The sequence below is a fragment of the Pteropus medius genome, unplaced genomic scaffold, assembly GCF_902729225.1.
Source record: "Pteropus medius unplaced genomic scaffold, Ma_sr-lr_union100, whole genome shotgun sequence".
Classification (NCBI taxonomy): domain Eukaryota; kingdom Metazoa; phylum Chordata; class Mammalia; order Chiroptera; family Pteropodidae; genus Pteropus; species Pteropus medius.
Window position 1 is genome coordinate 5,334,820 of NW_024345601.1, and position 26,961 is coordinate 5,361,780.

Below are 26,961 nucleotides of genomic sequence, written 5' to 3' on the forward strand. Positions count from 1 at the left end.
TCCCATGGGCGATGGCCAAACAGTAATTTTCAGCTTATATACAATTGATTATTTTTCACGCCACGCAAGCAAGCAGGGTTACACAGGCTAAAATTGGCAGTTAGCGTATGAGCTCATTGTTCCAAGTTTCATGATTAACAGAATGTGGTTAGGGGTTCCAGAAACTAGGCCTAAGTTATAGACTTCCTTTGTCCAGTTTCAGGTTTTAATTATTCTTTAACCCTTTCACATTTCAGCAGGCCATTACAAAAAGAAATCTTATCAATTGAGAATCTTTTCTATAGCCCCAAATGTACTCTGAAAAACAGGATTTTATGACACTAAGTTTGGAAAATATAGTATTGAGAGATTTGTAACTCACATTAGCAAAACGAAGGTTCTGAGAAGTCCTGCAGATTAACTGATACAATAGTTTCCTCATGCAAAGTCAAAGAACATAAATTTGACTAGGGGCAGTCTTCCTAAGAAACTTCCATTAAGAAAGTAAATGTAAGGGACAAATAATGAATTGCATTTTCTCCTAATATCAGCAACTGTGACTTTGAGCTCTAGACTAAGAAAATTCAGATGTCTTCATTGTGTTTGGATAAATTCACCCCCTGATACTCTTAATTCTCAGGGCAAATTTCCTATACTTATGATCCATGGTGACCAATATATAATGAAATGTTCCAAGTAAGGTAATTATGATTCCTTTCTTTGGACCTGCAGAGTCAGAATTAGCTTTTAACTCACCTCTAATTTGAATAAGTTCCCATAGGAAAGCTATTAACTTCTTTTGACTGAGAGAAGGAGGTATTCTTTTATCTAACAAGATAGTCAACTTATCAACTTTCCCAGCCATATTTCTTAAAATGAAAAAGTCATGTTTTATTCCTTTCATTGGAAGATTGAGGCTCTTTATCATTCTAGTTATGGTTTTTCTAATGAAAGGGAGTGCAGAATACTCTTGCTATCTACACCTTCCCGGGATGTTCTGATAAAATGTGTTTGAGCTCCACCTATAAGAGAGTCTATAATCTAAAACCAAGAACCAATGTTGAGAAGAAAAGCTCCACTGAACACATGGATAGATAGGACTATTCATTAGAGAGGATCTTAGATTGGATTCTTAAGGGAAGATACAAAGTAAAAATTTGTCAGGAGCGTATTAGGAAAGTTCTTCCAGGAGAAACCAGCAAGGGAGTGAAGAAGTAAGAGAGGGGTAGCCAAAGAAGGCATGAAAAGGTGTGATTTCAGGCCTGATATAGCCTAAAAAAAAAGCTCTAGAGCATAAGGAGCTGGGCTTTCATCTTCCCATACTCACCAGTCTTTACTAACAGCCACCCAAAGGGGCTTAAACTCAAAAGCATTTCCAAATCTGTACATGAGGGCAAAGTGGCTCCAGTAAACTCAATGACAGGCCTTCAAAGAGAGTCCAAGTAAAGGGCATTAAGAGCAAAAACAAACACAAATCAAGGGAGGGGTAAAAAATAGTAAAAGAAATCAAGAAGATGTGAGCACAGCACCTACAGTGTCTAATAGAAAGGTTGTATAGAAGCTGTTATGAACCCAGTTAAGTCAACATCCATTGCATCTAGACCAGGAAGTTCTAGCTCAGTTGCCTTCCTTCTTTCGTTTTCAGTAATATCCATTCCTTTCCTATGCAAATGAATCCACTGTAGCCAATGATAACTCCTCTTCCTCGTCAAAGAAAAAATTCTCTTAATGTAGTTGCCTTTGCTTTTATAGTTCCTTCTCTTTGAGTCTGGATGTAATAGTTCTTTTGCAATAATCCACTTCTACATCTTATTTCTAATTGTATATTTGCATCATGCAGAGATGAAGATAGACTTTTGTGGAGAGGCCAGTTCATAGCACTGGACATAGATATGTGAAATTAGCTGCTTAAGTGATGCTAGACTCTATGCCACTTGCTCTTAATCCAAGAGGATTTCTACAGAGATGAGTAAATTTCACTTTCCTTCGGGAAAAAATGCCATCTGTTAGCACTCTGGAAAGTAGCACTGATATATGATTCATTAGCTTATGTATATTCTAATATGATCTGTGAGTCGAAAATCATTTATTCAGACCTTTGTGGATCTTATGACTCATTTAAAAATATTCTTCTCTTATTTCCATTTTATTATTTGGCTCCAGAATCAGAATTAGAAAATGAAGTGAATATTTTATGGCCCACACTGTCTCTTATTTCCCTTATGTATAACACCAAGTATTTGCAATTAAATAAAGGCAAATAATTTCAAAAAGTAATAACATTCAAAACTAAAGAAGCTCAGAAAATGTTGATTTTCTAGTACATGGAGTCTTTATTCATATATAACTCATGTTTCCCCTTAAAACTAGGAATCATAGTCACACCTCATCTAATAAAACAGACCCCCAATGCCCTGTAAAATAAACCCCATACATATTTACATATTTCTGGGGAACCACAGTAGTGTCACACACTTGCCACAAATATTAGAAGATAAGTGGGTAATGCATTCTGTTCCTTTTCTCCTCCAACTCTCCTCAATGGTGTCCACTGAGGCTTCAGATGTTAGGGAAGGTCCAGGAAGGTATCTCTCTCATCGCTGAAATTGTTAGCATAGCTGCCCCTTCAGGTCCATTTTGTTGGATACTAATGCTTCTTAGTTAATGTTCAGGAACCCTCCTCCCCAAAACTGAGCTCAAGAAGCAGTGAGATAGTGTCAAAAATTCTGGAGCCCTTAAATTTCTAGAACTATGTTGTGTTTCAAGCAGAAATAAGGAGAAAACATTTCTCCCAATTTTCTACTACATGCTGTTACCTAAATAATATTAAATATTGGGGCTTTGGTATTTATATTAGTGTTTGCTTATAAAGCTTCTTCTTTGGACAAAAGATGAAAGAGTTTTTCATGAGATTTTGCTGCAAAATGATGGGCAATATGACTTTATTCTTTGCTTCCTAAGTAAAATCTTCACTAATTATTAGTGTTTTAGAGCTTCAAAGGAGGAAAGAGAAAAAAGAAGAAAAAGGTAATACTACAGGTATGAACTGAAGGTGTGAATAGTCTCCACAAAGAAAACCCAACTGTGCATGCTCTTCATGAGTACATGAAAAGAAGGGAGTCTTCTTCTGAATATAATGTTAAATATATTCTTTTCTGAATATATGGTTTGAGGAAAATTAGCTATTGCATTCCCAACCCAAGTGTCAAGTGCTATGAAAACTATAGATACATTCCTTTGTGTAAAAATATATTGAAAGTGTCTTTGCCAATCAGCTTCTTCCCACCCACGGTGTGTTTCTCCAGCTCCCACAATGGCTTGGAGAATGTCAAAGAAAATTTATTTTAAGCTGTCTGTCAGAGTAATGAGTATTTTTGTGGCTGCTGGCTGTGTTATAATGAACTCCAGTTATAAAAGGTGAAAGGGGGCATGAAACTTACTGAAAAGTTATAAGATTGAGTAATTTGCCTCCATATTTGTCTAATAGCAGACTAAGAAGAGAAACGATGGCAAAGGAAGAAAAATGTTGAAAAGCCATAGAATTCTTGAGCCAGGAAGAGGGAAGATCTTGGCAATAAGGCAGTGCAGAAAGTCTGAGAATATCACCAACACTGATGAGACAAGGTAAGAACCTGGATCAGTCAACACTTCAGCAGAAATGGCTGGTAGGTTTGACCACATTAGATATATAGTTACGTACTACCATAACACTGCTTAACACATCTCCACAAAATTGAATCACTTAAAAAAAAAGAAGCATAAATTTAGGCCATGAGTCTGTGGGTTTACAATTTGTGCTGAGCTCAGCTGGGTGGTTCTTCTGCTCTCTGCTGGGCTCACACACATGTGGGGGATAGCGTGCTATTGACAGATTGTGACTGGATTCACCTAGTGTTACTATGGTGACTTGGCTCTGCTCCACATGCCTGTCATTCTCCAGCACCACCCAAGTGTTCATGGCAAAGACAGTGAAAGAAGAGAAAACAAGCTAAAATATGCAAAGCCCACTTCAAGCCTTTGCTTGCATTGTGTCTGCTAACATCCTATTTGGTAAAGCAAGTCACAGAGTTGAGCCCAGATTCAAGGAGTGGGGTAGGTTTCCCATGGTGGGAAAGTATTATAAAGCAAAGTCTAGTGGTGAAAGAGTTGGTGCAAGGAGGGGAAAATTGGGTTATCTTTACAATCTACTATGCTAATTATTCAACTTATGTTGATCTGTCAATTTTGTGTTATCAGACTTCATAAGCCAAATGGTGGTATGATAGACACCAGAAATAATTCATATTTAAAATAAAGCTGAGTGACCAGGAAATCTACTCAATAAAAGATACTTTTAACCAGTGGTGCAAAGGAGAAAATTAATATCAGTTCTAAGCACTAATACACCTCAATCTGTTTTCTCCAGGTACCTTTAAATAGAGTATTCTATGTTTGTTATTTAACATTTGCATAACACATCCCTATGTGCCATGTGCCCTACAACAATATTTAGGAATTATCCTCAAAACAGCCTAGGGAGAGTGCTGCTATGCTTATTTCAGTTTATTATAGTGGTGGTTGAGATGACAGATGTGTCCCAGCAACACCAAACTAGGGAACTGAAATATAGAAAGCTTCAACAGTCCCCTGGGGATTCAGTTTATATAAGCAAACATGTTTTTGGCTGAACTGACTGATGATTGGACTGAAGTAAATAAACCAAACAGATGTTTTAGCAACATGTTTTCAAAGCTTCAAAGCATATTAAGGATTTTAAAAACACCAATTCTTTTGCCTCAAATTGCGATAGATAGATGGTATTATAACTAATGACCTATAAGGTTTATATGTGGTAAATCACCCTATGACCTAAAATACATGACAGTGAACTTGGGATTTCATACTGTTGTGAATTCAATTCCTCCAGAAGCAGATCATGAGACAATGATTCCAGTGAAAGTATTTTATTTAGGAGGCGATCCCAGGAAACTCTGGAAGTCAGATAAGGAAGGGATACTGCCAATAAAGTGTGCATTGTTAAGTCAGCTACAACTGTGGGTGACTGGAGCTTCGCCTCATGGAGAATTCTGGGAGACCATGTCAAACACGCACCTCAAAGTTACCCTGCCTGCAGGGCAAGGGATCTGGAGCATTTGTACCCTGAATCTTGTTTGTCACTGGCTGACTCCTGTTCTTGAAGTATATTAATTTCTTGGCACCTCTGATCTGCCATGTGCTTGGGCAGATGTTAGACAAAATGATTTTCAGTGGTTAACATGACCAATGCCATCTTAGGAAGTAAGCTTACTTGCAGTTCACCCCAGGAGGGGTGGGGCTGTATCACCTGAAAGAAATGTTCTTGCATAGATAAGTGGGCCCATTAAGCTGTTTACTGCTTGGATTATACAGCTCTTAACAAGCACATGCCAGATGGCTACAAACCACTATGTTAGCATGAGCCACTGGCTATAATATACAACACACGTTGCACCCCTTTGGGTACAGAAATCCACCATCTTGCTGCCACCCAAGACTCTGCTTCTGTCTGTAAGTTCCCTTAATAAATACTTTATTTAATTCTGGAATTGTTACTCTCTTTCTTTTGTCTGTTGGCCCTGGAAATTTTCACAACAACCGAGCAACTTTCTGCAGCTTCAGAAAGGAGATTTAGATATCACAGTTGGAAGTAGGTAGGTATGCCCAATAAGGAGATTTAGATATGCCCAATAGGTATCCCAGTAAGGAGATTTAGATATCACAGTTGGAAGTAGGTAGGTATGCCCAAGTGGTAGGGCCCAAGGGATATAAGTGGCAAAGTTGCTGCACATACTTAATGATGCCAGAACAAATATGCTTAAATGTAGAATAGAGGCATGTTTGCTCAAGCCCCCTTTCTTAAATCATATATAACCATGAGGAGAAAAAAAGTAATTTTTTAATAAGAGAGAGAAAGAGAATATATTGGTGAATGTCCTAACAGGAGACAAAAGCCACCTTGGTGATTCAAATAAGGAAAACTTAATCTAAATAATTATTAGCTAATAGTAGAAGGTGGTTAACTTCCAGAAGAGGTAAAAGAGAATTCTAAGAAAGTCCAAAAGCGTAAGTATAAAAATCAGTTGCCATCTCTAGGGTGAGTGGCCAATGAAGGAACTAAGGATGAGGAGAGATTTCTTCCCACCCCAACCCCAAGACAGAGATTTAGGCAAGAGCACCACAGCGATGGAAGATGAAAATTATATGTTTCAGTGATATCAACTCCAAAGAAACTTCCCTGATGCAAGGTGGTAGTCATTATAGGAAAGGACAGAAGCTGGGATCCTGAGCTGTATGTTCAAGTACCAACAAAACCCACATTCATGCCACCCCAGTTAGGTTTCCTACGTGAATCCCTTTTCATTGTTTCCCTCCCAACACTCATCTTTCAAAGTCTGCCCCAGATGCTCCCACCTCCATAGAACCTTCTCAAATTCTCATGAATACAAGTACTTTCATGGGCTTAATCCCTATTTCTGTGTGCATATTCTTTCTTACTGCCTTGAATGGTAATAATGTAGACCCACATCTCCTGGTTATTTATCACTTCTCTAAGAGGCTGGACACTCTCTCTTTTTTAACTTTGTAACTCTTTAGATCATCATAGTCCAACTGGGTAACTGAGGCTATTTGAGTACCTGAAATGTGGTCAACCCAAATTCATACATGCTACAAGTGCAAAATAGTAAGTAGATTTTACTATCTTAGTATAAAAAAAGAATATGGAATATCCATTAACAACATTTTTATGCTGATTATATGTCAAAATAATATTTTGAATACATCATGTTACATAAAATACATTATTAAAATTAAACATCTGTTTCTTTTTACTTTTTAAAAATGTGCCTACTTTTTTAAAATTTAAAATTACATAGATAGCTCTCATTTGTGGCTCACACTATATTTCTCTTGCATGGCACCATCTTAGAACATCCACATATAAATAGATATTCAACAAATGTTTGAATAAATGAATGAAGTGAGCATCTTCTCTAGAGATTCTAAAATGTTTGAATTTCTTGGTCCAGTATGTTTTTATTTTATTAATTTAATATGGTGATCACTTTTTCCCATTTTACCCAAATTAACTGTAAAACCAAAGATGTCATCTATTATAAACATCGCTTTATAAAAGAAAACATTTTAACACTCATATGTAGGCAATAAGTGATCTCAAAGGGAACAAGGTCAATGTTACACAATTATTTTAAAACAATCAAAAGATATGGAATATAAATTTAAATTTTCTGGTGGAGAACAAGTACAATGTAAAATGCTATTCTGAGTTATTACATTGTGAGCCATTGTTTCTTAGACACAATTATCAGTTATGTCATAGGTCAACAGGAAGTGGAATTTTTTGGCCCAGCTTGTTAGCTCTTTGTTTTATTATACATGCTGAAAATTCTGTTTGGCATAGGAACAGCAGTGAAAATGGAATGGATACAGTTAACATGATTTTAATCCATTTGGAATATTGTGGGGTTATTGATTATTGCCAGAGAATAACAAGGCTCAATCCTCACACTTAAGGCACTCTAGTTAGTCTTTCTGGCTACAGTTACCAAACACGCCTATGTTCTCTTTCCAGTTGGAGCAGACTAGGGGTCTAGCTTTTCAGGGCTGCAGTAAGGGAGCTGCAGGGCTGACCACTGGACTAGTGACTGCCCCACTCAGACTGTGGTGGCTCAACATGGTAAAGCAGGAATTTGTCTGATAAGGATGCTGTTTCCATGAACAGTCACAGAACAAACACCAGCATGTTTGAGACTGCCATAGTCTAACCTGAAGAAAATACTACCTGGAAATGCTTAGTGTGGTCAAAATAAAGTCAGAGTCAGGCAGAAGTTAAAGCAGTGGAGATAGATTTTATTCAATAAACTATTGCAATAGGTGAAGAGAAACTCCAGGATAAAACTAGACTTGATTCCAAATACGGCCAGAACAAATAGGGATTTATAGTGAAGGAAAACAAAGTTTTCCATTCCAAAATATGCCTTTTGGGATAGCGATTATTTTAAGCTGGTTATTTTCAATAAACAAAAGACTCAGGAAAAAACTTTGACCTTCCACCTATTAGCATCCAGAAAGGGAGCTATCATCATACATAACTATAATTTAATATGAATTTGTATAATAGACAGGGAGGACCTAGCAAGGCTCATTTGATCAAAGTCCTTTCTGTGTCCCACTGTCTCGCATGGCCCAACGAACATTTGTTTACCAAACATTTGCTTTTCCATCTCCATGTAAATTGCCTTCCTGCCCTCTGAAGTCCCAAATCACTACCTTTCTTTCTCTTTAGTTCAAGAATGACATATAAGACTTAACTGCCCCATGTTTCTTTGCGTCCCATAGTCTTATGGAACTCCTGCATGTACATCCATAATAAATCTGGTCACTTTCTCTTGTTAATCTCTCATGTTAATTTGATTATTAGTCTACCCAAAATAATTCAGAAGAGTAGAAATAAAATTATTTTTCCTCTCCCACAATAGCCAAGGATCAAGTTGAAAGGATAGAGGGTGGCATTGATGGATAAAAAACTACTAAGAAAAGACATCAAGTCTGGGGAGATTCTGGCTGAACTGATCTAATATGATTCTTGCTGAAGGCAGGCCAGAGTGATCAGCTATCACCTGGGGTTGATAGTAGGGATGAAGAGTTTGATCAAATACCAAAGATGGGATATTCTCGCTAAGCTGATTTGGCAAGATTCTTGCTAAAACTGAATTCTAAAAGGAAACACATCAATGAGCTTTGTTGGGGAAAGGGTTCAGAGGAGCCTGACTAAAGTACAGTCAGGCAAAGAATCTTTGTCAGTGTTTCATCAATAAGCTGACATGATTACTGCTTTATCTGCATCCACAAGTGGATCTAGAATTACTCACTTTCTAATCAGCTGAAAGATTAACATAATCGCTGCCTTCAGTCTCCTCTGTCCCTCATCTAAGACTTGTATACTCCCTGCATCTGAATGTCCTCTGCTCATAAGGGCACTAGATGTGAGGGGAGGGCTAAAAACTGTGGAAAGACAAAGGAGGTAGTTATTTTAGCTACAGCTCCTTGGGCTCCTCAGCTGTCAGTTTTCCTGGAATATTATCACCAGCCAATTGAGAGGATCCTAGGCTGGCGGGAACAAACGTTATTCTCCATATGGGAACCTGAACTTTTTAATCAGAGCTTCTGTTTGTTTCACAGCTCTCCAGAAGGCAAGGACATTTTCTCAAAGCCTCCCTCCAATGAGAAAAGAAAAAATAATGAAAAATAAAAATTTTTGTAAAAATTTATTTTCCAGGAAAGTGTTTGCCATTGACGCTGCTTTGTTTTTTTTTTGTTTGTTTTTTGTTTTTTTGTTTTTTACTAACTGTTTCTTGGGCTGCTTCTGCAACATTCTTTATTTTTAAATATCTGAAAAATATACAGTTTTTTTTCTGAAAGAAAAATGACATTTCTTTCTTTTCTGCATTGACTTTAGAAATCTAGTGGTAGAATCTAGGAACCTGATATTTGCAATCAAACACATAGAGATCCAGGTATACAATACAAGCATTTGTTCCCTTCTAGGTGTGGTTATGTGGGTGGTCCTCCCAAAGGTAAGAGTAGAGCCTGCTTCTGCTGCATGGCCTAGCACCAACCTGAAAATATTTCTTAGGTAGCACAAGAAGAAAGCTGTCAATTATGTATTTCCTTTAAGTGTGTAATTATTAATTAGCATAATCAGTATCATATTTTCACTATGTCTAATTGCCATGTATAAATACACAAATATGTAGATTAAAATATAGTCAGAACCAATATTATAATTTGTTTTCTGTCTCAGATCAAACTTCCCCTATTTCCAGTCACGCTGGGGTCCATCATGATAAGAATATTTCTGCCATCTTTGTAATGTGCTAGAAAAATGAGGACCCAGAAACATGATTTGGTCACTCTATGGCTGGCTGCAGGTGTGGCTCTGATTTCCCCTTCATCTGCTTTCTTTGAGAAGTGTCATTTCTCAACACACCTTGTTAGCATTTCTTTCAACTATGCCAGAACTGTTTTTTTTCCATTCGTTCATTCATTCATTCATTCATTCACTCATTTAGAAAACCTCTTTGCCCCAAGTGATTTTGCCAGAGCCAGAAGAAAATCACCCTGGAATACATTACACAGAGTTTCCTGTCCTTTGAAGCTTAAATGGCTTAAATTAGGTCCAAATGCCAAAAATTAACCTTTAACCATGTCAGAATCCTCCAGCCCATTCTAAACCTGTTTCTAAAAGATGTTTCTCTTTTTTTCCTTCCATTTTTAATACATTTAAATGGAGTCTTCATACGGAGCTTGCCAGCTCTCACAAGCATACATTTTGAGTACTAAATAGGAGAAATATACCACTTCTCTTTTGTGGATTTTTAAAATAGTCAACCTTCACAATTCTGCCTGATGGTAATCTGTTACGCATTTGTGTAGCAGAATTCAGAGCAGATTTAGCTGTTTAGAAAGCACTCAAATTTTCTTCCATTCCTGGGAATTTAAGTCTGTCAAAAATACTACAATTTTAGTCATGAGGAGGAAAAAGCAGACAGATGTCATGTGGGCCTCCCACAGTCTCTGGCTCAAAACCCACTCAGTTCTGAAATAATCTTCTCCCACATAATCTCACAGATTTGTACGAATGCAAAGCAAGCTACACCAAGTTATTACAAAACTAAGAGTCAAATCGAGATTATCATGAGTGCCCTTTATTCAAAATTCTGATATTTATCCAAAGAAGCACATCATACTGTATTTACGAAATAACTTTCAAAAGTTTGAGCTTCAACTGGTTGTCCTTCTTCTTTTTCCAATTCTTATCCTCATCTGACTCTTAATTTAAGGATTTAACAAGAAGCCCTAAGGACATAAGAATGAATATCTTATGCAGCAAAATATTTTATAGTTCTAGTTATTACCTCCATAGGAGGAGAAAGAGATTAAAATATATGAATTCAAAATTATATATTACTCAGACTATGAATGGTTTTCACCCTAGAAAAATATACCACTTAAGAGACCGATTTGGCATGCAGGTTGCTGGTAGTTCTACTTGGGAATGAAGAGTTGGCATGTCAAAGTACCCTAAAAGCTGAACCTGAAGATCTAGGCAGGTTTGGTCAGAGGTCAGATGTTGAGATAAAACAGAATAATGAGAGATGTCAAAAATGAAGATCCATGATGTAGCTAAAGTTGATACAGATAAAATCCAAGAAATCATTCCTCCCTGGTTCTGCAAGTAGATGAGATGATAGGGAGGTGAGTAGAGAATCAAAGTTTTGGTAACTATAAAATTTATCATTCAAATCAAGCACTTCGAAGCAATCCCAGCAAAAAATCTTCCTTTGTTCTGCAGGTGCCTCCTGGCCTGGCGGCAGAGCTGATTAGCATATTGCAGTCCCTGAATGTAGCTTGATTTAACATTTTAATTCTCTTGCCTCCTCCTTACCTTAATACTGGATTAGGGTGGCCATTGACCCAAGGACTGGTGTCCTTATAATAAGAGAGAAGATACAGAGAGACACAAAGAAGATAACATGTGAAGAGGTTGGAGTGATGGATCTGTAAGCACCAAGGATTGCCAGTAACCACTAGAAGCTAGGAGAGAGACATGAAAAAGATTTTCCCTTAGAACTTCCAAAGAAACCAACCTTACTGACAATTAGATTCTGAACTTTAACCTCCAGAATGGTAAGAAAATAAATATCTCTTGTTCGAAACAATTGCGTTTACAGTATTCAGAAATGAATAAATAGGGTCAATAGGCATAAACCAGAATGATGCTATACAAACTGGAACATGGCCACCCGGGTCAAAGATGGCGTCAATGATTTAGGTCTGGGTGGCTAAGATGGCAACATGATTATCCATGTTATGGAACAGGGTAGAACCGTAGCTTCTGTAGGTTTTGGACACCAGGGACTGAGGCACTAAAGGACATTCACCTAATTAAAGATTCGGGTAAGTTTTATATAAGCCAACCATGCAGGAGGAAAGACCAATACTTCAGGCTTTGTTATGCATTGCTATCCTTGGCTTTGGATAGAACTCTTATTTTTGAAAAACTTTTAACATCAATTGTGAAATTATCCCCAATTGATTTTAACAGGAACCCTGGGAGGCATAATTATCTTCAATTTATAGATAAGTAAAGTGAGGTTTTGAGAGCCTTGGTAACTTGGCCATTTACATAAAGAACTAAGTTATCAGCAGAGCTAGAACAGAAACCCAAGACGTTTTCTTCTAATTAATTTTTTCCACTATTGTTATGCTGCCCCTTTTTAATGTTCAAATTCATAATAATGTAATTTTTTTTGTTGAATTGGCCATTAAGCAGTGAAAAAGAGTGAATAACAGTAAATCCTTGAAGAACAAACAAGAGAGTTATCACTAAATTAATGTGAAAACATAATAAGAAAACATAAGTCCTATTAAATTATTAAAGTTTCTCTGAGAAATAACTTCAAAAGAGTCATGAATGATAAAACCAGGAATTGAAGAAGAGGCCAAAATATAAAGAATTTTGACCAGGGACTTTGTGTATGACAAAGATGATGGTATAAACTCAAATATTGTGAGTGAGGCAGGAGAAGGTCAAGGATGGATGCTAGTAGTGTTGAGAAACTATAAAGTTTTAAAATGGATAATGCTCAGAAAAAATGAAATAAGAACCACTGCATATGTGAACTCACTGAATTCTATGTGAAGGTCTTCTCATTTTATTTTTAATTTAATTCAACAATCCAAATTTATTTTTTAATTTAGTTCAAAATACTTGTTATTCATAACTTCTGGGCATTATGGAGATACACCTGAGAGATATAAGGCTGGGTATCTACCCACAGCGCTTGATTTTATTATGCACTCAAGACGTATACTTCAGCCAAATCATTTCACCTGATGGTGTGACTTGCCCAAGATCAAAGAGCTGATAACAGAGATAGTATCAGAAAAATCTCCCATGGTTTTCCAGCACAAAAAGTTTAGAAGAAAAAAAAAAAAAACACAACAGCCTCTGTAGGTCCTACTGAAAAGAATCATTTTCCATTTGACCTGAGATATATTAGTGAAGATGAATGGCTCACACCAGATGAATAATTTTATGTCATCAAATTATGTCTATTAAACCACATTTTATGCTTCCTAATTGTTAAATTAAAGTCTGTTAGAAAACCAATAACACACTCAAACAAGTTGTGCTTTTTGGTTCAACATCCATTTTATTAAAGTGATAACTCACAAGGCTGAACTAATCACATATTAGTTAATATTTAAAACTCTCTTTAAGATGGAGCAAACAAAGTGTTCTATGAGCAATCTTAATGTGATTTGTGGAACATGCACCTCAAGCAGCACCTCTCTGGGGTACTTCTTTCAAATTAATTCAGCAATTACTGTGTATTTATTCCATTATGATTGTGTTTATCTATGGCCTTTCTCTACCCCCTACCAACTACCCTCCCATTATCAAAAATTTCTAGAAATGGGGTTTTGTAGTCATGAATATATCCCTTCCTTCTCTGATGTCCAGAGAAAGTAGGGGAAAAAACACCTGTGGGAAGCGGGTAGAGTGAAACAAGAATAAAAAAGAGCTAGTAAATAAGAAAGAAAAACAAAGCTAATGTTGAAAAAGAAATTTGTGTAAAACTCACCCCTATGTGTATAGGACCCTGGTATGCAAGGGCCAGGAGCAGATTCTGATAGATCTGAGAGATGGAGGACATGAATGGGAAATTTAGAACCCCTACAGTAAACAGAGACTACACTGAGTGGGACAGGTCCGGTCAGAGAATCCTGGCTCTATTATTTTTAAGCTACTCAAAGCTGAGAAATGATGTGTTTCCAGCAAGACCAAGAGGTTCTATAACAGTATTTACTAAGATTTTTTTAGTGGAAGCCAAAGTAATAAGTTGGACACAAAAGAATCCCTTTCATCTATGGTTTCCAACTATTTCCTTTTGAACAAAGGTGCCTCAGGGAAGAGAGTGAAGCTCCTGCCCTACTCTTTTCCTGCTTCTGCTTCTACCAAAGAAATCCACTGCCATCTGTGGGCTCCATGTCCGAGTTTGTGCTGCTCAGGAAAAAAAAAAAGAAAAGAAAAGAAAAGAAGAACACTTATTTTATCTATAGAGAAATGCACTTTTCACACACATAACATTATTATTTATTAGTAGTAGTTGTGTTATTAAACTTTACAACTACCATCTGAAGCAGTCTAGATAATTTGAATAAATGAAGGTGTGATAAAGGCAACACAAAAGCATAGGCATCTCAACCCAGAATTTTGTCTACTCTACAGGCTTTCTGAATATTTTAAAAAATGTTTTCATTACTTTGGGATAATAGGAGAGGAAAAGCAGTGCTTTTGTTTAGTTGAGGTATATTTTATTTACATTAAGTATACAGATTACAAGTGTGCAGTTTGATAAATTTTGAAAAGTATAAACACTTCTAGAATCATTACCCAAAACAAGATATAGAACATTTCCATCACCTCTGGAAGTTTTCTCATGACTATTTCCAGTGTGACTCACAGAGTCAACCATTGTTCAGATGTATATCATTATAAATTAATTTTGTCTGTTCTTGACCTTCACATAATGGGAATTATATATTAAATACCCTTAGGTCTGACTGCTTTCTTGCAACATTTTTGGAGATTTGTCCATGTTGTTCTTTATATCAGTTGTTTATTCATTTTTATAAATGAGTAATTTCCCACTTATGAATATACCATACTTCGTTTAAACATTCACCTGTCGATGAACTTTTGGATTGTTTCCAATTTGGAGCTACTATGAATGAAGCTGCTAGGAACACTTGCATGCGTGTAGTGCATGCGTGTGTGTATGTGTGTGTACATGCATTTTTATTTCTCTTCTGTAAATATTTAGTAACATAATTTCTGGTTCATATAACTGTATGTTTAATTTATAAGAAATCGTCAGCTAGTTTTCCAAGATGGTTGCAGCATTTTATAATCTTATCGTAGAATAAATGAGAGTTTTAAATGTTCCTCATCCTTGACAAAACTGAGTATTAACAGTCTTTTTAAAAGTTTTAACCATTACAGAGTGTAGTGGTATTTTAATGTTTTAATTTCCATACTTATTGGCCATTCTTCTGTCTTCTTTTGTCTTTGGCCATTTTATTGTGTTTTTTTTTTTTTTAATTATTGATTCGTGGGTATTATATAACAAGTTCTTTATCTTTTTCTACAATTTATGGCTTGCTTATTTACTTTCTTAATGATGTCTTGATTGAGAAGTTTGTGATTTTGATTAAATTATATATAGATATACACATATAAAATTTAATCCCTCAATACACAGAGGAGCTTCCATGCTGTCTCTCAGAGTGTACTATTCTTCCCAAATCTCTAAGCATTTACCAATTTCAAAACTCTCTGAACTTCCTCTTTTTGGGTTTTTATGGAGGCTTCATTATTACATAAGGTGTAATTGATAAAAGCTTTGGCTATTGGCCCTTGCTTCAACTTCCAGCCCCTTTTTTCTTCCCCAGAAAGGGTGAAACTAAAAGTGCTAACCTTCTAGTCATTTAGTTCCCCTGGCAACCAGCCCCCACCTGTCCTTGGGGGATTCCGTAAGTTATCTCATTAACATTAACCCAGTTGTGGAAGAGTCTTGTTAGGAATAACAAAACACCCATTTTACATTTATGCCTCTGAAGCAATTTCAGGAACTAAGAACAAAAGATCAAATATTATAACAAAAGATGCTCCCATTGCTCTTATCACTCAGGAAATTCCAAGAATTTTGGAAGCTGTGAGCAGGAAACCTTGGATGAAGACCAAATACATGTGTGAAATATATTTTGGTCATCTGAATGACCATATATATATTTATTGTAAATCATAATATTGCAGGTATCTAGTTGTTCCGCCACTATTTGTTAAAAAGAACTTTCTTTGTTAAATCTCATTGTGTCCTTTGTTTAGAATAATTTCACTATATATTTGACCATCCTATTTCTAAGCTGTCTATTCTGTTCTATTTATCTAAATGTCTTGATTGCTGTAGCTTTATAATAAATCTTGAAATCAAGTAGTGTAAGTCCTTCAATTTTGCTCTCTTTTCCAAAATTCTAAGATTTTTTTATTTACATAAAATCGTTGAATGTCCATTCTTGCAGAAATCCTGTTTGGATCTTATTAATATCGCATCAAAACTATAGATCAGTTTATGGAGAATTACAAGTTTGAACAATTTTGAGTCTTCCAATTCATAAATATGGAATTTTACTTTAATTATTTATTTAGCAACATTTGTAGTTTTCAGTATAGAGGTCTTGCACATATTTTATTACATTTATTACAATGTAATTAATGTCTTGAATGCTAATGTAAATAATATTGTTATTTTTACTATCATTTTTTCCAATTGTTTGCTCTTGTCATAGAAATACTTTACCATTTTTATATCACTCTTGCATCTTGTGACCTTGATAAATTAACTTATTTTTTCTAAGAGTTAATCAATTCCTTTGGATTCTTTCTATATACAATATGTTTTCTGCAAATAAAAATAGTTTTACTTTCTTTCCAATATTTATACCTTTATTTTTTTCTTGACTTAATGCATTGGCTAGGACCTCAAATACAAGGTTAAATAGAAGAAGGAAAGATGGCAAATTGTCTTGTGAGTTTTCCTCTGTTATCTCTCTCAAGAGGGAGGGGCAGGAACACATTGCCTTTTCCTACTGTATATGGTCTGCCCTGCCACAATTTTCTATATCACCAGGTCTATGTCTTCTGCAAAATATAGCCACTATAAAAATCCTTTTATCATCCTTTATGCTTCAACTTAAATAACATCTTACCATAAAGCCCTTATTTGACAACTAGAAGTAGCATCACCTCTTTCTCTGATAAAACATACCACATGGGTAATGTCCACCCATTATTTTCACTTTTATTTATTTAGTTGTTAGTTATCTGTGTCTTCCACTAAAATTTAAGCTCCTCACTAGCAAGGATCTTGCTTGTCTGCTTTACTAATGTGTCCTAGAGACCTGGCAAAGAGCCTACTGTCCAAATAGATGTGTAGCAGATGAAAAAAACAAAACTTTTCAAGCCACATGTCCTACTCAGAGAAGAAATCATGAACAATCCCTTTGCTCTAAGGGGGACAGCAACAAGGAGTGAGAACATACTGCTTAAACCCTGGCAATGTGATCGATAATCTTCAAGTATGATTATCAATTAAGCCACACCAGATTAAGCCACACCTTTCCTCCAAAGTTTCACAAGCCTCAGATAAAGAACAGGAATAAGATTGGAGAGGTTAGGGCAGGAGGAAGGAGATGGGTTAGGTCATGAAAGGCCTTGAGAGTGCAGATATCAGAGGATTTTGAATGGGAACTCTCAACATTAAATCTGGGTTTAAGAAGGTCATCTCCAGGAGCCAACTGTAGCATGTTGAGAATGAAGGCAGTATGCCAGTGAGAAATCAAAAATAAGAGTAAAAGGCAAGTGATGGTGGTGAGCAAAACTAGCAAGTGACAATGAATGTGAATTAAAGGGAAATTATCAACAGAACCTGTGACCACTACAGTGTAGGGGCCAAGAGATCAGAACAGGGATAAGGATGGTGCTTTAGTGTTAACTCTGAAAAATAAAATAAAATAAAAAGAGTATTAGGCCCAAATTCTCCTAATCTAACCTGCCCTCTTGACTTCCAGCAGAATCCCCAACCATGTTCTGCCAGAAAGTCAGAGTTGTCTTTTTCCAACCGTGCCAGATTCCTCACTGTTAGAAGTTCTCACAAGGTCTAAACAAGTCCCACACACTATAACACAAAAGGAACAAATAACTTACTTAAGGTTCAGATTTTTTTTTACTAGAGGCTACTTCCTCTTTGTTCCTATCATTCTGAAGAAAAGAAAAAACCTCAAAGCTTTATTCCTTCTCCCTTGACCACTCTTAGGTTTTCTTTGGAAAAAACACTCAGGATAAAATCAGATTTGCATTAGGCACTTCTTCCTCTGCAAAGTCACAGCTACAGATTTCTGTTTTGGTAGCAGTTTTTGGATCCCCCTACGAGAGCATTTGGATGATAAAAGCAGTTAGATAATAAAAGAAAAGGCCATTACCCTCCATATACACCCACTACCAGCTGCACTGAGAAAGCACACGTGGATCCTGTCAAGCAGTTAGGAAAGGAAGCCCAGTCCCAGATCCAAGCCACCAGCACTACAAATTGCATTGCTTTCCGTGTATTGTGTAGCTTCTCTTTGGGGGCAGCGGGGCATGGGATGGTGGTGGGAGGGAGAGTTTGTTCTCAAACCACCTTGCAGAAGAGGCTTGGTTGGTTTTTCAGTACTGCCTGGGCAGACTGATGTTGTAAGAATGAGGCAGGAGTGACGGTCTTTCTGAGGATATAGAGTGACATGCAGAATGTTCAGAACCATGATGGGTGCTCTGGCATTGATGGGTACTGCAGCGCTGGAGCACAGGGTCTCCACACCAAGTATGCCCCCAAAAGAAGTTTGAGGGCAAAAAGATGTATTCAAACTTTCCAGACTTGTCAGCCTTTCACAGTATCTGGAAACCTCAAATGTTTTCCAGCTGAAACTAAATGACTTCGTTTCTTTAAAGGGATGCAAAATAAAGGTTCAGAAAAAGAATTTTACTTCTCAAACTAAAATGAATTCCAGGCACACAAAATAACACAATGGAGAACAAGAAGATATCCTAGGTCTTTCTCACAGTTCTGCCATGAATTAGTTGTGTGACTTTGGGAAATTCATATAGCCTTTCTGTTTTTTTCACTTTCTCGTCTCTAAAATGTAGGGATCTGTAGATGATTGGTACCATCTCTTTCAACTATAACACTCTGAAAAGACAAAACTTTTTCTCTGTCATTTCTGCCAAGTTAACATATAGTTTCTACTTGAATGTTTCCAGTGTCAGGAAGCTTGCTACCTAATTAAAGTGGCTCAGTTTGAGTGCTGCAATTTTCTCCTTTGTGTCTCTCTTTTTTTTCATGCTCTGGGAATGCAAAAGTAAACATAGTCTGAAATAGTTATATTTCTACGGTTACTACTAATATTCTGGAGTTCTAAAAGCACCACATCACTTTGGTAAGCGGTACCCAGCATTTCTTTACTTGCTGCCAGTTCTCTTGGAATTTTCTTAGTTCAAATCTCAAAATATTTATGCAAATTAAGTCAAGAAGGAGGAGAAGGCAAAGCAAAACACAGTGGTTATTTTGCTTTTACTTCCTGAATGGTAATAGTTTTTAAGGACACCATTTCTCACAAAATCAAAAAATGTTAGAGCTAGAAAACCTCCTGCTGGTGAACTTCATCCAGTTCTTTCTTTGATCCACTGAAGAAATTAAAAACCAGAGAAGTGATGTGACTTACCCAAGGTCAACACAGCTGAGATTAGGCTCACACTTCTGGATATCTAGCTCTCAACTTACAAACCCTTAAGTGTTTTCCAAAGGGTACACCATGAAACACAGATTCCCCAGAATATCAGGTGTTTCTTGTGGCTCAGGGATTGGAGTACAATAGTGAGATAGGTTCTGTGGCCAAATATGTTTTCAAATTTGGGAAACACTAGTTTAAAGTATTTTGTTTTGTTTTATAGCAAGGTTCCTCAGAAGCTTACCTATGCAATACCGTTGGGACCCAGTCAGGTAGTAGCAACCACATTAGGATTCTAGCAGAAAAGAATTGACTACAGGGGGATTGGAAATTTAAAACCTGATTGAAAAGGCTGTAGCTGCAAAGATCAGGTGGAGGTTCCATTAGATTTAAGGATCACCAGAGCTGAGAAGTTGCAGGAGCTACTTCCAGCTCCAAGGCCAATGTCCAGAGGAATATCTGGAAAGGATGACAAAGCCTCAGATTCATTAAGCTCATATGTGCTCCTGCCACTTGGTGGAGAAACAACAGTAGATCTTTCCCTTCTTTCTTTTATTTCTTGAATAAATGCCTCTTCGTATCAGCATCTAATAAAAATCCTGCCTCCCCGCCGCCCCCCAACCCCCCAGGAATCTTAGTAATACAGTTTTCAGGCTTATAGTCTCTGTAATTTTGCAGAAATCATAGAAAGGAGTGATATATTTTGTCATTGTTGCTTTAGAAATGCTGTCTTGACTCGGTACTGAGGCATTGGCTAGAGACTGGTCAGTTTCCTTAATTAAGTCCACACTCAACCGTTTCCCTTACCAGGTTCTCAAACTCACCCTTGGCCATTATCGGCTTACACAAATTGACCAAGGTCGGGTACTAGACATTTAGGGACAGCCCCTATGCTCTTGAGCCCACAAAATTATTTAAATTAACCAGTTTACAGAGAGCCTATGACACTTAGCTAACTCTCTCCCTGCTTGCCATATATAAGTGGCCCCCTACATCTCTAATTTGCTGTTACCCTGTCCACTGGTGCAAGCCCTATAAGGCAGGCTTTTCTCATCTGAACTATAACAAAGAACCCTATCTTTCCTCTAGCTAAGAGTCTGCCATGTACTATGTCAGGCCACCAAAGAATCTTGAAGTCTTTAAAAAAGACGGTGGCAGGAATGGGGCTACTACCAAAATCAATCTGAGGCATCCACTAATGTACATTGAAAATCTCCACTGGGGATATGGTGTGTAGTCTTTCCTAAGCTTTATTGATCGCATGTTTTCATTTTGGGGTAAGGCCTATTGATATACTTCAAAAGGTTTCAAGGTCCCATGGAATTCACTGTGGGTAATTTTGTTTGTTCATTACTTTGAAGGCTTTGTGACCCAGAAGGGAGCAGGAGTAGTGATTGTGGCCTGAGCTATGTGATCAGTGTTTTCATGATCCTGGTCTGGGCCCAAGTGTACTGTGGGTTTCACCATTTCACCATATGTAGAGACTCTGCTGAGGCTGTCCCAGCTAGCTGATTGCTACATGATTTCCGGAACCCATATTTCTTCTATTTGCAAAGCCATCCTCATCCTCTTCCTATCTAAATCCTAGTCAGCCATTGAAGCCCAACTGAAGTTCCTTCTTTTCAACAGGAAATTTAATGATTACTTTGGCTTTCTTTCTTCTCTTCTTTCTCTGAAACCTTGACATACTGTCAGCGCTTGTCAGAGATCTGCCTGTGACATCTCTTGTACTACTTCCCTGCTCTATTTAGCAGCTCTTAGTGTCATTCTCTTATCCCCAACTGCATTGTTATCTTCTCAGAGGCACAGAGTGGACTTTATGCTGCTGTGTATTGCCCTCAAAATTTAGAACAATACTTAGGACATAATGGGTACACAGATATTTGTGGACAGGATAAATTAATTAACTAGCTGCTTTAGTTTCTAGCACGAGTTTTCTTTCTTTTCTTTTTTCCCAGAATTTTAGTTGATTCAGAACTTAATTTGCATATGAGTATATTTGTCATGCAGATGAGAGTAAAAATGGAGTTCCATAAAGACTACTGTTTAATCAAGTGGTGGGAATGAATTTCCTTAGTAACATCTCTTAGCTACTATGGTGTTCTTAAACCATGAAGCGCAATGTGATACTTATAAAGTCCAAAATGGCTTTCTTACTTTCAAGAATTATTTCAGGCTTGGATTCCCAGCAATTCAGAAGCAATTTCTATTTCTGCTGTGTTCATACTTTGCATTCGTATAGATTTTTTTTTTTTTTTACATCTATAGTTTGTTACTCTCCCAGCAATGACCTTATGATCTGGATCAAAATGACACAACATTATTGTCCTTACTTAAGCACTGAGGAACAGAGGAACAGAGATGCTATCTAGTTGGTGGCAAAATTGAAGCTTCAACTCAAATCTCCTGCCTCTTAATCCATTGCTCTTTTAATGTGCTCCAAAGTAGAGAGAATTCTGTACATGAATGCAAATGTGCATGTGGTATGTTTAATTAATCAGATAATGAAAGAAATTTGATGTAAAAAAATAGCCAATTTTTCTTAACTTAAAGTGGGTTTCCCAGTAAAAAGATAACCATACGCCCAACCCCAAACTGATTTTTTTTTTTATCTCAACAACAACAAAATGTGCCTTCCTTCTTTATCTCTGAAATCATCTTTAGGAATTTTATAGTCTTCATACTGCCTTAGAATACTAAGGCTACCATAACAAAATGTCACAGACTGGGTGACTTACACAACAGACGTTTATTTTCTTACAATTTTGGATACTAGATGTCCAAGATTAAGTTGACAGCATGGTCATTTTCTGGTAAGAGCTCTCTTCTGGCTTATAGACTATTGATTTCTAATTGTGTCCTCACATGAGAAAGAGAGAGAGAGAGAGAGAGAGCGAGTGCATGCTCTCTGGTGTTGCTTCTTATAAGGTCACTAATCTCATCCTGAGGGCCCTGTGTGACTTCATCTAAACCTAATTACCTCCCAAAGGTCCCACCTTCTAATACCATCACTGGGGGATAGGGTGTAAATATATGAATTTTGAAGGACAAAATTCAGTCCATAGCACATACAGAATCATGTCTTTAGAAGTGTATGCATACCTATAAGTTGCACACAGCTGGCTGATGCAGGTAAAAGAATCCTGGAGAGTAATTTTAAACTAGCCTTCATTAGTCAAAATCTTTCTTTAAATCCATCCTTCACACAGGCATCAAAGTGGAAAGATTTAATCATGTTACACTGCCATTGACTCTCCAGCAACAAGAAAGGCCCAGTTCTGCCATTTGAGAAACTTCCTTATATGTGTCTCTCCAGCTTCATTCACCACTTCCAACTTTAAACTATACTTTATACCAAAATACATTCAATTCTTATTATTTTTTGGAGTTATGTTCTAGAAATTCATTGTGAACAATGAATTAGAGTATATGGAACAATTGCTCCTAGAAGAAGACAGGGTTTAGTTTCTGTGAGCTTCTGGTTGCAACATTTCCACCCACCAATTGAACAATGTATGACATTGTTTTATGTGACTTTTTATTAGAAGACACCTTAAATAATATATATTATTGAGTCATTAACATAGAATTCACAGCCAACAGCGCTATAACTCAGGCTTGAATGAAGCTTAGCTAATGCATATATTTTTTTCCATGAGGCACATCACACTCTTCTCGCACTTAAGAACACTAGATAGCATTTTGGTGCTATGCTTAAGGCGGCCATTTGAAACAGCAAACCCACCAAAAAGAAAACACAAAAATATGAAAAACGTGTCATAGTATGTAGACCATAGAAACGACACTTGTTTACAAAGCTGAAATAATAAGCAGAACATCATCTTGTTCAAACTCACCTGGGAATGTGCATATCAAGTGACTCCAATTTTTCACCATCCTGCACTTGTCATGAAAGCACCATGAGAATTGATTTTTGCATTGCAGGTAAATTTAAATGAGTAGGATTATTTGAAAATGTGGAATCCATGAATGACGAGGTTTAGTCTACTTGAAACTCCCTACTTTTTGGCTCCTGGCACCCTGCCTTTGTGGTTCTGCACCCACAGTCAGGCGAAACCACTGACAGTCATGGAATGTGCCCTGTAGGTACACAGAGCGCAGGCATTTGTTAAATATATGCTGAACTGAATTAAGCTTCATATGTATTATACCTTCATGGTATGGCGGCCAAGAGTCATTTAAGCTAGGTTGGCTGTAACAGCTGGTGCCCTTTGACACACACAAGGAGGTTCTTCCCTGGGATCTGGAACCCTCACATCTGGTCTGATGACTGGATCTCATGAGTTAGGGAGGGGCTGATTGTTTACCTGGTGCACGTGGCTTTCTCAGACAGTGCTTCCTGCAGAGGTGGCTGTCCCACCCAGTTGCCTCTGATGTTTACAATTCTCTTGTTAGAAATGTATTTCTTAGGTTAAGCATTTCCATTCAGACAATTATAAAGGAGAGTGAAACTAGCATCTTTAAGGGGCTCATATGTGTAGATACTTTGCATGTATTATCTCTTTTGATCTATACAGCAACCTCAGAAAGTAGATACAAATACCCTTGTAGAGATGAACATACCAAGAGGCAGTGAAATAAGAGATGCTCTAAAAGAGATTATATAGTCTAGACAACATTTATAACCAAATTTGTTTGTCTGAGCGTAAAGACCTGGTTATTTTTGTTATCTCATGCATAAATGCTCTTGGGCAGAAAGTCATATAGCCATTATTAGTCACAAGTTATTTCTTTTATTCTTTCAACAAATATTAGTAGAGAACTTACAATGTGCAAAGCAGTATGCAGAGGGTAAGAAGAAATATGAAGTTGAATTGAGCGTGGCTCTCAGTCTCAAGGGAGAACATGCATATAAATAATTAGGATATGAGGTAGAAATTATAGATGCCACAAAAAATATGAAAGGGGGATTTCTTCTTAGCTGGGAGAGCAATGAGGACTCCACAGAGAAGGGGAACCATACTTGCAGGAGGGGCCGTGATTAGGGAAGAATGATTTTAACTTGGGAAGAGCAAAGGCACAGGCAAAGAGATGAGAAAGTGTGGATTAAAACTAGTGACTGGGGAAGCTGAATGCAAAAGTATGTAGGACACAATAAGGTAAGATTGGGGATGATTATACTATGAAAATAAATTCACTGCCAGAGTCAAGCCTTTGTACTTTATTCATTAGGCAGCAGAAAGACACTGTCAGGTTCTGAGGAAGGGGTAGAGTGATTCTTTGGAGTAGCAGGGCATATTTGTTTGCTAGGGCTGCCATTGCAAAGTACCACAGATTAAAGAGTCTAAAACAATAGAAATTTATTTTCTCACCTTTCTGGAAGCTGGAAGTCTGAGATCAAGCTGACAGCAGAGATGCTCCTTCTGAGGCCTCTCTCCTTGGCTCATAGATGGCCATCTGTCTTCTCCCTGTGCCTTCACATGGCTTTCTATCTGTACCTGTCTGTGTCCTAATCTCCAATTCCTAATAAGGAAAACAGTCATATTGGATTAGGGCCCACCCTAGCAACCTCATTTTACCTTAATTTCCTCTTTAAAGGCCCTATCTTCAAATGCAGTCACATTCTGAGGTACTGAGGCTAGGGATTCAACATATGAAATTTTGGGGGACACATTCTATAGCACAGGGTAAGATGGATCATGAGAGGGAGAAAGTGGAGAGGCCAGTGAGGAGGTATTGTGGGACTTGTGAGAAGGCAGTGGCAATAGAAGAGCAGCCAGGATGACACTGACAGACATTAGTCTGATGGCTTCCCTCTTTGTGCAGAGTAAGACAACAATAATAAAGTTTTGTAAAGGGTACAATAAGAGAAAAGGGCAGCCAGAACTGACTTGGCAAATTTTCCTCAACCCACAGAGACATCCCCAGAGCCATCACTCTCACTGCCTCCCTTTCACAAGAGGGTTGCTTCTGATTCCCAACCCACACAGGACAAAATGTCTCATTACGCTATGGTCTCACAGTGTTTACATCACATTCTTTCATGCCCAGAACCTGAATTACAGCCAGGACATTTCTGCGTGACAGTTCTCATGGACTAATTATTAATGTTCCTGGCTCAAAGTCTGGGTGGGCATTTATTTCCATTACCCAAGCCTGGTGATGAATTGAGCTTTGTGCAGGCTGCATAATTTCTTCATTTCTCCATAAGTCTGTGCCTTCTGCTGGCATTTTAAGGAATGTATTTTTATGGAGTTTGGAGCTATTCAGTGATTTTCCAGGAGGGCACATTGCCCAGGCCAGATGGACAGATTTTTTTTTTCTGGTTCCAGCTGGTGAAGTTCTGTCTGATAAGATCCTATACCATCCTACTTGAACAGAGATTCAAAATTCACTTGTGAGGTAGGTGGTGAAAAATGACTCAATTTGCAGTTTGTTTCAGTGGTTTGTGGGAGGGCTACCTTAGTACCTAAAACATCCCTAACTCAAGCAATGCCACGGAAGGACATCTTCTTTCTGATATGAACTGATACTATAACAAGGAATGTAATGGACAGGAAGTAGAGAAGCCGTTCTATACAAATAGAGTTACTCAATTATTGCATTGAGAGCCTTGTGTTTCTCTCTAAATCCATTTGTCTTTAGAAAGAGAAAGAAGCCTGATTTACTTAAGTGTGATGAAGAGGAATGAACTTTGACTTTCTGAGGAGGGTCATTTAAAATTTTCAGTTATACTGTATTACACGGTCACTCATCATCGATTATATTCTTCATTTATTGAGACAAAGCCTCCTGGCTCATTGAGTCCTCACTAGGGAGTTGTGAGCACCAAACAAAGGGAGCAAGTAAAGTTCCTGGCTCAGGGCAGGAGTTCCTTGTATGAAAATCCTTGGATTCTGTGTATGGGATCTTTCTTACTTTTTTTAAAATTAACTTTTTAAAAGGAACTGAAGCCAGACAATACTTTCATAGAAAAATATCTTTCCATGGGAAGTGGTTATGACAGTATTGAAGAATGAAAATGCATGGCTTTTCTTACTTTTTAATGTTTGGACTTTCTCTTAAATTTATTAAATATTAATCATTTTTGTATCTTTTCCTAGACTTTTCTCTTCTTTCTTTGGAGTCCAGCCTTGTTAAGGGGAAGCAGATCTCTTTGAATTCTCTCTGCTATTGCTTCTCCTTGTCTTCCTGTAGGTAGGATCCTAGGATAACACAAATTCCAACTCTTCTGCTGTAGATCCTCATTTGCCTTTTGCCACTTCAACTTGCTGCTGTTCACCTAAAACTCTCAAAGCACAACCACTTTTTTCCTTCTCTCTGCAGCCAAAGATCTTGACACATTCAGGAGGAAGTACAAAAATTTTTCTAGAAAGACAGAACTATTATTTCCATTTAAAAGATAAGAAAACAAAGTCACGAAAGGTTAAGTGAATTGTTCTAGGTATGGCTTTAGAAATCAAGACATATATATTTCTTTCAGAAACTCTGACAGAGTGAGGAAAATAATTTAGACAACATAGGTTAACCAAAAACCAATCAAAGAAGAAAGAAAGAAAGAGAGAAAGAAAGAGAGAAAGAGAGAAAGAGAGA